The 13,245-nt window shown below is 38.0% G+C and overlaps 1 pseudogene; it reads left to right on the forward strand.

The window, feature by feature from the left end:
* Window positions 1-440: 440 nt before the first annotated feature.
* Window positions 441-11,560, forward strand: LOC118846788 (annotated as a pseudogene).
* The last annotated feature ends 1,685 nt before the right edge of the window (window positions 11,561-13,245 follow it).

Below are 13,245 nucleotides of genomic sequence, written 5' to 3' on the forward strand. Positions count from 1 at the left end.
GTGGGATTTCACTGGTAACCATGGGTGAGGCTAAAACAAATTTGTCAGGCAGCTAGTTAGCACGTTGGAAAGACTGCCAGGCCCTAAGTAAGAAAGACTTATCTATCTAAATTCCAATCTTAGACCTCAGGACTTAGATCTCAGACACTTACTAGTTGTGTTAGTTACCCTAGGCAAGTCACTTAATCTTATTTGCCTCAGTTTCCTCATCTGTAAAATGAGCTGGAGAAGGAAGTGGCAAATCACTCTGCTATCATTGCCAAGAAAACTCCAAATGGTGTCACAAAGAGTCAGACACAACTCAACAACAACAATGATGTGGTTTTTTTTGTTTGCTTGGTTGTTTGTTTTGTTTTGCTGATCCCAGCCAGTCTTGTAGCAAGGGCAGAGGGAGGGTAATAGATTGAAAGGCCAAGAGCTGCACTGCTATCTCTAAGATAATGAAAGGCCTAGAAGAAGGCTGGCAGCACATTTCAGAGATCCTCCAAGGTGACGTTTTGGTAGGACATGAGAAAGAAATGTACAGAATAAGAAATCAGGAAATAGCTTTCCTCTGTACCAACAGAGAAAGAACCCACATCTATGAGACTATTGATGTACTGGTATGTAATTACTTCAATTCTGTTTAAACAAATGGCAAAACTTGACCAACCTGAAATTTATAATCTGCCATTTAAATAATTAAGCCATTCAATGGAGCACAAAATAGCAGCTTACATTGAAAAGCAAAATAGCCCTTCACACATTCGAAAACTCTTATTATATATCTCCTTGATGAAAAGAGAGGAGGATAACAAAAAGATGTCTGCTTGTACCAAAATAAAATTTAAACTAGAAAAGTATTCCTAAATGAATAGTATTTAGGTCTAGATTTCTACTGTAAATGTCAGAAATAGGATTTTTAAAAATATCACCAATAGTAACTAATGCATTACAAACCTTACCTCTCAACTCCTCTGGCACTTTACAGCCTAGCCCCAACCTACCTCTCCAGCTTTGTTATCTATTACTCCCTTTCTTATACTCTATGGTCTACCAAACTGATTGTCTTACTTTTCCTCACATGTCATTCAATCTCCCATCTCTTTACTTTTACATTGGTCTTTCTCTATGCCTGAAATGTATTCTTTCTTACCTCTTAGATTTCCTGCAAACCTCAGGTTAAACACCAACTTCTACCTAAACCTTTCTTGATTCCCAGCTGTTCTTCCTGATCCCAAATTACCTACTGTATATATGTGGTATGAGAGGCCTTACGGTACAGTAGATAAAGAATTAATCTTGGAGGCAGAAAGACCTGGGTTTAAGTGTCACCTCTGAACACATACAAGCTAAGAGATCCTGGCTGAGTTAATTAATCTCTCCATGCTCTAAGCAACTCTTTAATACTTCTAAAAAGTCAGATTCCATATGTATTTGTATTATTTCCAACTAGCAAATAATATTTCTGACCTTGGAAGATAATCCTCATGAGCTGTAGTCATAAAAAAAAGTCATTCCCAAATGTTTAACCTTCAGGTGACTGGACTTTCTAATATTAACTAGGATAATCTTCACTCAATGGACACGCCCCTTTGCTCAGCCCTTGTTTAAAACTTTTTTCCAGATAAAGTTTATTCCTCTTATGTTAGCTTTTAGAATCCAGGTTCACCTTCATATCACATTGAAATAGAAACATTAGGGACTCTGACTGAGGTATGAAAAATTACTACAAAACTATTCCAGCACTGCTATCACTGCAAATAAACATGTCTTATTTTTAGATTATTTAATCTTTGTTTCATCACCCTAATTGTTCTGTTTTCTGTAGGTTTCTTTATATTCATTCTGGATTTCAGAAAGGCATTTGACAAAATTTCTCCAAAGATTTTATGGAAAAACAAATAGAAGGATGTGGAAGAAGGATTAGATTCAATCAGTTTTGTTCCAGATGACAGAATTAGGAATAATGGGATAACAAAAAGATCTATTAAGGGTTTGTGTGACCCAGGTTCAAGGATGGACTACCCTGTCATTTTATGCTTATTCTTCCTTTTGCCTTCTTATTTAATAAATGCTTCATGATAAATAGTTTTTGTGTCATCGTGGCACACTGGTGGGGCTCAGAGGCTAGAGTTCAGAGGAGCAGACATGTCTCACCCAAGAGTAAGATTACCTCTCAAAACCTAATAGTAATTTCCTCCCTGTGATCAATCCCTCTAGGAAACCATCCTAACCTGCCCTAATCAGTGTAATTAAGTTGAGTGAGTAAGTGGACCCTAATCCACGAAAAGAGAGCCTCAGGAGAGTTAATGTACCATGCCTACTCCCAAGGCTACACTGTTGGGAACTAGTGCCCACACTTTGCTGAGTTTCTAGGACTTTGGGTTTCTGGGATTCTTCTCAATATATTTATAACATACTGTCATTTTCATATTTGGTCACTGCTTTATAAAGGCAACATTTAAAAAAAAAGTCAGAGATAACACTCTAATGAGATACTCCTTCTAATGCAATTAAAATTTCATCATAAAGCAGGTTCACTAATGGCTTCTTAAGGTAAGGAAGGGTTGTGGTCTCCATCAGAGGCACTACCCACCACACAGATGAGATTTGGCTCTTTTTTCACCCTGCTGCAATCTTTACACTTGTCCCATAATGAATAAAACACCTATTTGTCAAGATTTGTAGGTGCTCTTTTTATTATTATTATTACACCTACCAAAGTATACCTAATTTCTATTCCAAAGGGCTCTTTTGAAAACACAGTCTTTTGAAATCATAGAATATAAGAAGGGAACTCAGGTCATTTAGTTTAATCTACAACTGAACAGAATTCACTCTTGCTTCTAAAAAACATAATGATTTTCTAAACTCAAATTTTGTACAAGTCAGATTTAAGGGAAAAGTATGGTCTTTATATGTTTACATTACTCCTCTGCATACACTTATTATAGGCTCCAACTAGAAGAAATCACTCAATATCCTCCATATAAACCCTGAAATTACCTGAGTTGTTCTTCATTGTTTCCAAAGCTTCCCTTCACATTTGACCATCATAAGTGTACCTATTTCTATAAAGCTTAATTCAAACTCCCCATCCTCCATAAATATTTACAGGATACCTCAAATCAATAAATCTTTCCTGTATGACATTCACATAGCATTTTATTTTGCAACTATATGATTCACCTATCACATAATATTTTGCTTTATCTATTTTTCCCTTACTAGATTTGTAAGCTCTGTAAAGTCAGGGATTGTGTCTTAATTATGCTTTGGATCACCCCAAATGCTAAGGGCAAGGCTAGTACATATTTACTAAATGTTGATTTAAATTAATACTAATATAATGATCTTCTCTTGAAGTGTTGCCACCTGATTGCATCTCCATTACTTCTGAATCCAAAGCATCCATCTATATCTACCAGATATTACACATTCATCTCTTTAGGAGTTCATTGCAAAGCTGACTTGACTGATTAATCATCGCTATTGACCCTCTAGCTAGGGTGATCCTACTTGACCCCATCGTTAATATCTATTTTCCCACACCTATCCATAGGCTGAGCCATACTTCCAATATGTATACATATGATCTGTCCAGCAACTGCAATGTCATTCCAACTGTTACTCAGTTTCCTCTCCGAAGTTGGAGAGGATCTCATGACTCAGGTGAGAGAGGAGTATGCAGTCAACTTCCAAAGATACAAATGTAGATACTCTCCCTGGGAACTAAATCCCCTGCAAGCCTGTAAGGAACACAAGGGGTGATGATGCCTCCACAGCATGTATTCTGGTTGAATAGGAGCTTTTATTAGTGCCCAGGGCATCAGTGAGAGAGAAGAATTTGGGTTGCAGAAGAGGGGAGAGGAAAATAGGCAGACCTAGGAAACTGTCTTAGAGCTGAATCTAACTCCTGCTGTTATGAATGGCATGCTTTCCCTCTTTCTGGGCTGAAAAGTAATAGCTACAGATGTCCTCCCAGCTGCAGTTCCCATTTTAAAAAGCTACAATTGCAAGAATTCAGTGCTTCACAGATATGGCTTTGGTGTGCTGATAGACAATGCATTTCAAACCCTGAGAGTCTTTGGTTTAATTACTAGATAAGTTGCTAACATCTCTTTACCTCTCCCTATCCACACCTCAGGCTGCCTTGGTGCCCTGATACAGCAGCTCAAGGAACTCCAAGATGATGGACTTAAAAACCTGTGACTCTAGTTATCCTGGTGAATACTAGAAATACACTGAGGACTCACCATTTATATTCCAAAGAGGCTGTGGTTTAGGAAATTAATGAGGAAAGTGTTTGTGGTTTGAGTCTTAATTTCCTATTGTGCATCTTACATATTATTTAAATAAATATCCTTTGGCATTACTACATTGTCATATAATGCTTGAGTAATTAAAAACTGGGGATTGTAAACCACCACTCAATAGATTGTGAACTCTAATAGATTCTAGAAACCTGAAGGAGGCAGTGGGATGCCTACATAAACAAATCTCTGAGAAAGCTGAAGGTGAGTTTTCAAAATTCATCCATGCTGAAGAAAGGGGGCTTGGTCTACATCTGGCATGCCTTGGAGCTATCTTGTTAGGGGAGCTGTGCCCCTTTCAGTAGGGTCATAATATGATTATAAATCATATATAATCATTTACATGATGACACAGTCATCATACAAGTATAGTTTTAGAGCTGGACAATAAAAATCATTGAGTACAGCAATCATTTACATGTATAGTAGAACCTCATTTTACACGAAGAAACTAAGTCCTAGAGAAGCTGACTTGTCAAAGGTCACAAAGATAGTGCATGGCAGGAGAGAGATTAGAACTCATGTCCTCTACTTGGAGAAAAACGATTATTTTCTTATTATATTAATAACTAGTTTTGTGTAAGGGGTTGGTGCCGACCCCAGGGCTGTTGGGACCACTAGCACTAAGGGTATACAGTTTTGTATACGGGACCCAATGACCTTTTTGATTATTAAAAGCCAATGATTAGTAGGGTTGTATTTCCTCATTCAAAGCCCAGTCCTTGTGAAGGACAGGGCTGACAATGAGACAATCTCTTCAAAACTTGGGCAGGACCAAACCCAACTTAGAGGGTTTCTTTCTGATTAAAGGGTAAAGAGAATCTCATCTAGGTAATTCCAACCCATTGTTTAACTCAAGTAGGACTGGGTGGAGAACAGATTCTTCAGTATAGCTTCTGGAGGCAGAATGATCTGGGAAAATGCTGACATGATCAAAGTCACTCCCAGTTCCTCATTAGGAAAAGCCCACTTCTTATTTATAATATTCATTCATTAACTGTTAACCAATCAGAGTGGATTTTCATCCTCAGGAACATACCTTTTTCCAAAGGTATTTAAACATTTAGAGACCTCCATGCAAGGTCTTTTGTTACTGAGGGAACCATTTATTATTTGCTAGCATAGTTAATATATTGATTATTAATTACCCAGAAATTCTGTCACTTGGACTTTTCATTCGCAACTTCCAAATCCAGTGCTCTTTCCATTGTACAATGATGCCTTCTTCACTAGAACACTTACCAGTATAGTTCTTGATAGAATGAATCCTACATGTGGGACCTAGTTATTTATACACACAAATGATGAGTAGACACAAAAATGACTATATCTATCCTTTATTAATAAGTTAGCAAATGGCACAAATTCCGTCAGAGGTCAGGAAGACATGTATTTACTTGAGAGAAAGAGGAATAGGTTTGACACTATGGAAAGTAGAGACAGTGGAAAAAAGATTACACTTCCCAGGTCACCTAACTAGAAAATCTGTGGCTAGAAAAGGAAATCAAGATAACAACTCTCTTCCCTGCAATTGACTGGGTTTTTTTTGCTCCATGAATGGGCAATTATGTTCTTTCTCAAGAAAGGGAGAAAGGTAGTAGAGAATGAGTTAATGTGTGACTAGAGAATGATAAGAACACGATTTCAAAATTTATATTGGAAGAACAGTCATATGAAGAAGTGATTCTATTTTTGTTTCAATTCAGACCTAATATACATTAGCATAAATATTTCTATATGTACAAATTCAACTGTAAGTCATTCATCCAGAGTATTATACTTTTAATACACTATTCCACAAGTATCTACTATCTGAAAGGTACCTAGGTAGCAACTAAGAGGGTTGCAAAGTTCTATAAGAGATGGTCTCTGTCCTCAGTGACTTTACAATCTAGCACAGGAAATAAGACACATTCAGAAAGAAAAATAAGAAAGTTCAACAACACTATGTTATTTCATTAGAGGAGGAGATCACTTCTATTTGAGAGTGATAAGGGAAAGCTCTGTGGAGGAGATGGAATTTTACTTGGGTTTTGAAGGACAGATAATCTTAGAAGAGCTATGGGTAGGGAACTGAGGGGCTGAGGAAGGAAAAAGGACAATCTAGGGAATTAAATAAAATTAATATAGGTACCTATATAGGAATGAATAGAGCAGATTAATGGAATGGCGAGCAAGCCAGTTTGGTCAAGACAATAAAGACAGATATGTGCATTTTGGCATGATTTATTAGAAATCTTATCAGAATGGGGGGGGGTGCGGGGAGAAACTAATTTCTGCTAGGTAGGGAACTCCTTCAACCAGATGCCTATGACTTGAGGCACTGAGAAGTTAAGCCTATTGCCCAGAGTCATAAAACTGTCTTCCTTCTCCAACTCCACAACTTCATCCAAAATGCCATGTTGTCTCACATAAGAAATAATGTTTAATTCATGAAGCGTACTATTACAACATTAAGGATATATGTTAATGTCTTTCTTGCAGTGAAATCGAGCATTTTGAAAAATTAAGCTGAAAAATTGAATCAGCATTATTTCATAACTGAGATGGCTAAAGAAAAATGATAATTTAACATTGCATAGCCATTAGAAATAAGCAATCACGAAACTAAGGTTGTTTTATATATCAGGAACTAAAAGAAACATGGAAGGTCCTAATGGAAGATTCAGCATAGTTTTAAAATGTAATAGCCTCTAAAGTCCCTTTTTTCTAAAATCTCTAAGCTTCCTTATAAAATAGTAAATTCTATTAATGCTGGGATTCAATTAAAGGCTATATGACCCCTAATTAATGAAGTGATAAGATACATAAATCATTTAGGGGGCAGGGCATTTCCAAATCAAAGTCTAGGAATCTCAAAAATTATACCTACACCCATAAGAACTTGGGCAAAAGACTACACCTCAAAGTATGTTTCTTCAAATGATGAAACTGTATTAGATTAATCAATTAATAAACATTTATTAATTTCTTACTATGTGCTAGACATTGTGTGAAACACTTTTAACTTGGGGTCTATAAAATTATTTTTAAAAATAAGTTTATTTCTATATAATTGGCCTCTTTTGTAATCTGATATATTTTAAAACATTATCCTGAGAATTTCATAGGTTTTATCACACTACCAAAGAGGATCCATGATGCACAAAAAAGAAAAAGAACCTCTAGACTAAATAATGTCTAAATTCCTCTCCACCCACCTCTGAATCCAATGGCTCTATGAGTATTCATTTTTTATTTCATTTTAATGGTAATTAATACCTATATGAAAATTATGATGGTATGCATTTTTGTTGTTTCCATAGCCCATTGAGTCAGAGAGTTAATCATGAATACTTCCAATAAAAAGAAAATAATTGTTAAAAGGGGTCAGACTAATATAAATTTCATAGTTTCATTATAATTTGAGTAGACAATGACTTTTGCAAACTTTTCTAGCTCATAAGATACATGATAATGAAATTCTTCCAATACCATCATTTTGTGTGTGTGTGAATAGTATATATTTATTCCCCAAAGGGAAGCTTTAAAAACATGTTCACTTTCGGTAAAATGATTGAAAGTCAGAAAAGTTTAAAAATATTTATTTCTTCTGGCTCACTAATACATTGCATTATTTTTCTATCAGTCATATCAAGCAGAGTTTTACTAAGTTTTCAGCTGTACGCTACACCTGGCCCAGATTTAAATGACTCATTTGTTTTTAAAAACTTTAAATTTGTCAGTAGCTGCAATAAGCATATTAACTTGCTGATATTTCCCTTCTTAGAAAATTTATGAGTTCTTTCTCTACTGACAAAGTGCTTGCTATTATACAGAACAAAATCAGTATAGGTCACTTATCAAAAACCAAGATGAGAAGTGATTTGAATAAGGCAGCATGCATGGATGAGGAATAGAATGTCTTACTGGGGAAAGCTAGTTGTCGAGTTTTCTGAATTTGGAAAGGAAAAAAGAGTCACCCAGAGGACAAAGACATTCTGTTTATATTTCAAATTATAAAACTTTACTCTTCTCATAACCAATTAATAGAATACATCTATGAATAGCAAGATGTTCTTTCCCTCTCCCTGCCTTCACATTCATTGCTAGAAAGGGCTAATTTATTGGAGAGAGAACAACTAAAGCAGGAGACAAAATAATGAGAAACTATTTTCAGTGGTGAGGGAAATAAAACCAATCTTCTGTCAAAAAAAAGAATGAAGTAAAAATCATCAGTGGCATTTTTAAAATTTGTGTTTTAAATGATTTCTTTTCAGAATATAGCTCTTCCATTTATTATTGCTTAAAGGCATCTTAAGTTTGTCTCTAGTGACTTTAGTTTCCCTCATCTCCACCATTCATTCCTTTGGTCTTTCTCCTTCTAAATCCAAATGTTTAGTATTTTCATGAGGTCTAACTTCCCCCTCACAAGAAGCTATCAGATCCTTCCTTCCCACTGCAGTATAAATGGCTGCCAATTAAAATATTATTTCTCTGTGTGCTTAAGCAGGGATCAGAGACACGAGCTAAAATAACGAAACCCCAAAAGTTGTAATGTCTTGCCTGAGCCAGACAAACTTAAGATGCTTCAAAATTTTGACCTATCAGGGTAGGTGAGGAAAAATGCATCCACTATCACTGAAATTGTATCAGACAGAAGACTGTCCACTATCTTTATAGGTAAGGCAGGCCTCTATGAAAATATAACTCTCAAAGTATGGAAACACTACTAATTTTTTTTTTAACTTGGAATCTTAATGAAAACAAAGTGGGGGAAAGAAGATGGCTAGTGCCTCTTTTTTGTTGTTCTCAATCCTTACCTCCACAGATGACATATTTTGGGGGCATTTCTACTCAATGATACATGTTCATTTAAGTTAGGAAAGAGCCACAGTAAAGAGTACAAATAACTGATCATAAAAAATGCACAATGTGAAACAGTCAAAAGGTTGCTTCTTGCCCTATGATGCAGAATTGGATATAATAATGTTATGAAACCAAACTTCCCAATCACACTATTTTGATGAATACTTAAGTAAAACAATGGATTTGGGCATGGGTAAGTGACATAAATGTCAGTAGCATTACTTCCCATTAAATTTTACAATTTAGTTTGATTATGCTTTGGCTATTATCAGTCCTGGAAATGAGGTTGGTTACTTATTCAACAATAAGCATTCTGCTTTTAAACAGTAATAAATGGAAGAGTTATATTCTGAAATCATTTAAGAATGGCTTATCAGAGTTTTAAGGTTCAAGTTTTTTCTTTTGCAGTTGATTCCCAATCTGTAATAAGAATAGAGCATTGCTGCCCTCAAGGCAAAGGGGAATGGTTTAGGTACCAGGAGTTTCTAGAATTCTCTTAGTTTCCTCTTTAGATGCTTTAGAGATTTATACAATGGGCCTATCTATTATACAGCAAGACTGGCAATATTTACTTGTCACAAAAACCTTGGACCGGCAGAATGTTAGACATCTTCTAAGTACTCATCTAGGATAGGATCGTCAAGAAGCAAGGAAATGAGAAAAATATTAACCAACACAGTTAGAAAGCAAGGTTTCTCTTATTTAGAAGCATTTCTTTAAATCTCTAATCCAATGAAATCAAGTTTCCTAAAACCTGTGCTGTTTGATGCATATTTTTGGTTTGTTGTCTTGTTCTGTTTTGGGTTTGTGTGTGTGTGTGTGTGTAGGAATATGGATCCAAATCAATGTAAATAACTCCTGGTAAGAAAAGTTTCCCTTCACAGAGATCAGTGATGTGACTTGGTGACATAGCCAGTTTGTGTAAGCAAGATGTGAACCCCAGGCCACCTGCCTGCAAGGTTGATGCTCCACCTCTTATGCCAGGTTTCAAGGTGGCATTTATGAGGAAGGCATTAAAGAAACATGGGGAAATTTCTGTCCTTCACTTCAACCCTCTATTACTATCCATCCCCAAACCCAACAGACCATAATTCATTCCACCCTACCCATAAACCAAGACATCAGGGTACACATAATGTTGACATCTGGCCTCTGCTCTGCAGATTCATGTCACCCATTTATGCCCATGACTCCATAGTTGCCTACATTTTGCTCAGAACATGATATTCAAAGAAATACTGTCACTGTCAATGGAAAAGATTTGACAATCTACCAGGTTATGGCTCCACTTACAAACCTTGTGATTACCCAGATCAAAGCTCTCTTTTTTGGACATTATGATCTCTGTGCTACATCTCTGCCCCCATCCCCACCACCAAGTAAGAATGTATGCTCCCTGAAGGCAAGGAAAACTTCATGCTTCTATTGTATCCTCAATACCTAGCAAGGAGCTTGATACATAGTGGGCTGATTGATTGATTCACAATATTAATGAAGATGGCTGAGAAGGGTCCAATCACTCCCCCTTAATGCTACATTCCACAGAGTGCAGCACAGTGGTGCAGCCCAGCTCCAAGCCTCCTGAGTCCAGTGGCTCCCAACCAGTCTAGCCAGGAGCGCTGAGGTGAAAGTGACAGGGCAGAACCAGGAGCAGTCAGCCAAAGGTGCTGCCTTGGCTACCCTCATCCACCATGTGCTGGAGGCCCCAGGTGTCTATGTTTTTGGGCAGCTGTTGGACATGACCAATGTCTAAGAGCTAGCAGAGAGTGACTTTGCTCCCACATTCCAGCTGCTCACAGTGTTTACTTATGGGATGTATGCAGACTATCTAGCTGAAGCACAGAATATGCCCATCCCTCACAGAGGCCCAAAAGAACAAACTTTGATATCTATTAGTTGTCACACTGGCTGCCAAGGTCAAGTGTGTTCCATATGCAGTGCTTTTAGAAGCACTAGCTTTATGAAATTTGTGGCAGCTAGAGGACCTCATGATTGAGGCTGTGTATATAGATGTACTTCAGGGCTTCCTGGACCAGCAGAACCAGTGGCTTGAACTACACTATAGCATTGGGCATAACATTCAGCGCCAGGACCTTAGTTCCATTGCTCAATCCCTCCAGGAATGGTGTATGGGCTATGAAGTAGTGTTGCCAAGCATTGAGGAGCAAGTGAGCCATGCCAACCAGCATAAAGAACAACAGCTAGGCCTGAAGCAGCAGATTGAGAGTGAGGTGGCCAACCTGAAGAAAATCATCAAGGTGAAGATAGAAGCAGCTGCTGCAGCCACATCCCAGGATCCAGAGCAACATCTGACAGAGCTGAGGGAGCCTGCTCCAGGCACCAACCAGTGCCAGCCCAGGTAGAAGGTTTCTAAGGGAAGAGGGCTACGCAGCAGCACCAAGATCTGAACCAAATAAAACTGAAAGGACTGTCATTTCTCCTCAGGAGATCTGGGGACTGTTCTGGTCACCAAAAATGGGCTCCTTAGCACTTAGTTCAACAAGTGCCCTTGAATAGTTCGGCTTTTGTTCTCTTTGAGTAATTCATTGAGCCTTACTAGGTGCTAAGCCCCAGGCCCAAACCCCTATTAAGTGTAAAACCTTAGTGGGTGAGGATTGGCAACTAAGGTGGGGCCCAAGGTGGGGCTAACTCCAGGGAGGGCCTAGTTTACATGTCTGGGAGAGCAGAGGCTTTTAGACCATGTGGGTTTAAGTCTGCCTCTTTGTGACGATTCCAGGTCACACATGCGACTCACCCCTGACACTGAAAAAGATATAAAAACCAGGGGTTCGCTGTCTGTTCTTTGGAGCTGTAACTCTGGGCCAGCCCTTGTTCTGAGCTCCTGGGCTGAACCTAGATGTTGGTAACTATGAATTGTATTGGGTCTGTCTGTTGATGTTTGTAATTTGTTCTGATGTTCAGGGTGCTGGATTTTTCCCCTGAACTGAGTGAATGCTGTCTGTATGCTGGATTAAAGGAAACTTGTCAACCCCTTTAACCTTGCTTTCCTTATTAAATCAGATCAAAAGAACCTGTGCTGTTGGCAGCTTTCTGGGTGCTGGCTGTGGGTGGATCTTACATCCCCACAGAAGCTGCTAGCCGGATTGCTGAAACAGGGACTGACTGCCAGCCTCTTAGGAATCATGACACACTTCCATTTCCCTAGGTCTGAGCTCTAGCCTTTCTCTGCCCCAACCCTAATGGCTAATTTATACCTCCTTGAAAGGAGGCAAATATAGGCCATGTTTCTCTTCCTGTCACCATGTTGTGTATAACCTTATTTTGTGTGCATATTCTTTCCTTTTTCCAAGGCCTTTACGGGTGTGTCCTTGGCTATATCTGTAAGTGGTTGTGTGTCTGGGGTTGTGCATGTCATTTGTGTGTCCCTTTTCCAACACCTCTACCCCTTGCATAAATGTTTCCCTCTTGCCCCTTGACTCTTTTGGGGGTATACAAAAAGGCTTAGGTTCCCCTGCCCTTTCTTTTCCCTTAGGAATTCTAGAAGCCAATCCTTTATTCCAGGGTTCTCCTGGGAAACCCACCTCCTGTAATCCTGGACATTCTGGAATTGTTTCATCCTCAGGAGCACTGGTGTCTGGCTCAACGCCAGAAGCCATAGAGACTGCTATAGCTTGAAGTAATGTTGGATTATTTGTTTTAAAGGATTATTTGTTTTTCCTTGGTAGGGTGAGATATGGATTGTATTTTTTGCAAAAGTCTGTGTGTGTGTATACAAAGACATCTAAGATCCATCTATGAACAAAAAAATGAAGATGGCTTTTCAACTTCCTACCCATCTTGCTCATGCGTTCTGAGATTCATCATCTACTGTAACGATGAATTATTTACCAGTTTGTACTAGTCAAATTAATGTTATAATGGATACAGTGATGAACTTTGAATTAGGAAGACTAGGTTTCAAATCCTGCCTTAAACATTTAGTAGCTGTATGATCTTGGCCAATTCATTTAACTACTTTAAGCGTCTTTACTCATTTGTAAAATGGGCATATAATACCTTCCATCTCACAAGACTGCTGTAGGTAGCAATTAAAATAACATACATAAAGCACTTTGCAAACCTTAATGAACTATATTCATAT

Source organism: Trichosurus vulpecula, chromosome 4 (assembly GCF_011100635.1).
Source record: "Trichosurus vulpecula isolate mTriVul1 chromosome 4, mTriVul1.pri, whole genome shotgun sequence".
Taxonomy (NCBI): domain Eukaryota; kingdom Metazoa; phylum Chordata; class Mammalia; order Diprotodontia; family Phalangeridae; genus Trichosurus; species Trichosurus vulpecula.